This window comes from Hipposideros armiger, unplaced genomic scaffold, assembly GCF_001890085.2.
Source record: "Hipposideros armiger isolate ML-2016 unplaced genomic scaffold, ASM189008v1 scaffold_139, whole genome shotgun sequence".
NCBI classification, from domain to species: Eukaryota; Metazoa; Chordata; class Mammalia; order Chiroptera; family Hipposideridae; genus Hipposideros; species Hipposideros armiger.
In genome coordinates this window covers 1,355,023-1,357,004 of record NW_017731489.1, presented here as the reverse complement: position 1 = coordinate 1,357,004, position 1,982 = coordinate 1,355,023, and the positions used below count along the sequence as shown (strand labels likewise).

The window sequence follows — 1,982 nt, the reverse complement described above, 5'->3', positions numbered from 1 at the left end:
TTATAAATTGTGGATATTAACCCCTTATCAGATATATCATTGGCAAATATCTTCTCCCATTCAGTAGGCTGCCTTTTTGTTTTATTGATAATTTCCTTTGCTGTGAAAAAACTTTTAAGTTTGATATAATCCCATATGTTTATTTTTTCTTTTATTTCCCTTGTTAAGTTTATTTCTTTATATGACCTTAAAGTTTTGTTTTTTAAGCTCTTTTTATATAAACCTTAAGATGATGTGTTCTTTAATAACTTTTCCTGTGCTGTTCAAATATGTAAATGGACTTAATTACACAGATAGTCTTAGTGATAACTTTAATTTTACAAATGTAGAAACTATTATGTAGGAAATAATAATTCTGTCTAGCATTCATAGATGTAGGGACCACATGCCTGCTTTCCAAATTTTACGCTTCCACCTTTGTTTCGTTTTACTGAAAATGGGTGCCTTCCTCAAATTTCTATCATGAGATCATATATATATATATGTATATATATAAATTTTTATAAATTGTAAATATGATAAATGTTAGTTGTTATTCAAAAACAAAGCTTTAAACTTTGGAGAATAATACGAACCTCACAATAAAAAAGAATGTTATTGCTTTATAGTCAGTCACACACTTTGGTTTTTAACCCAAAAGAGAACCGCCCTTCCCATCGTTTACCCCATCCCCCAGATTTGGTTTCTGATGACTTTGGACAGTTTTGAAAGCCAAGTTGCTCCCGCCAGCATTGGCTCAATTTAGAAGAATGTCTTTAAGGCTTCAGTGGATCAGGGAGAAAAGACAAGGCCGTGTGTGTGTGTGTGTGTGTGTGTGTGTGTGTGTGTGTGTGTGTGTAAATAGAATATATATGAGCATATACATATATATGTGCTATGGTCAGATTTTACATTGGAGTTATTTGTGATTTTACAACTTGCCTATTATGGATTAGAGAACGTAGGTTTTTGTTTCTGGTTTTATAGTATTATGCCATTAGAGGGCAGTATTGTAGAGGTAAATTTGCCTTCTTAAATGTATTGAATTACAAACTTTATAATTTATAATAATCAAGCAAATTTAAGGCCTTAGATTTTTAGTATATTAAATTGAAGCCTCAATTGATGCATCTCTGCAGATATTTCAAATTAATAGAGTAAATATGTAATGGTTTAATCTATTTTACACCCAGATCTCTTGATACTGGTTTGGAGAAGGGAATTATTTTGTCAGTGTGGCCAAAGGGTGAAATTCATGCTTTACAGCATGTTAGCCCTCTATGTGAGAAGGCTCATTGGATTGAGTTTATAGGAATTGCCACTTAACTTCCAAAAACTTGCCTTAAGGACTTATTGAAGATAGATCTCTGTAGGATTCAACCTGTGGATTCACTTTTCTAGCTATAAATGGAAGAAGGGGAGATGCGATTTTAAGGCTTACGGCACTAGGGACATTTTGGGAAGACCCACCTGATTTTATCTGGTAAATTCCCTTTTGCCTTAAAATATATAAGCCTAGCAAAGACTATGTAATGTTTTTTGTTGTTTCAACAATAATACATTCACAGAAAGGTAGTATTTCTCAAAAAGCAAATGTGATTTTTTTTTCTCCTCTAAAATTCACTGGCTTTTAAAAAGAAGTATTATTGCAGTACGGTTATTATCTTTATAAATAAAACCGCCTATAAAATCCTCCCGTTACTGCTGCCTGGAAGAACTAGATAATTGAAATCGAGACGCTGGAGCTCCTGCTAGTCTTAGTGGTGGGACTGGGCATGCCCAGTAGCTCCGACGGGTCTGGTTGCAGATAGGCAGCTTTCGCCGTTCTGCAGCCGCGGGGACTGGCAGCTCCGGGGACGGGGTCTGACTCCTTTAAACGTAAGCACGTGCGGGGCCCCAATCGTGTTTTTCAGGGACCCTTGACGTTTGTTGCCGAAGCAGTGGTCCGGCTTTTGGAGGTTTTGGAGGTCTCCGAGGCCCAGCTCCCGGGCCCCTGCGAGTGC

At 36.4% G+C, this 1,982-nt stretch overlaps 1 protein-coding gene across 1 annotated transcript in view; it reads left to right on the top strand.

Moving 5' to 3' along the window:
* LOC109386813 (TSC22 domain family protein 1-like) overlaps positions 1-1,982 on the top strand; it is a 122,304-nt gene that overhangs the window by 118,047 nt on the left and 2,275 nt on the right. The window lies entirely within an intron of this gene.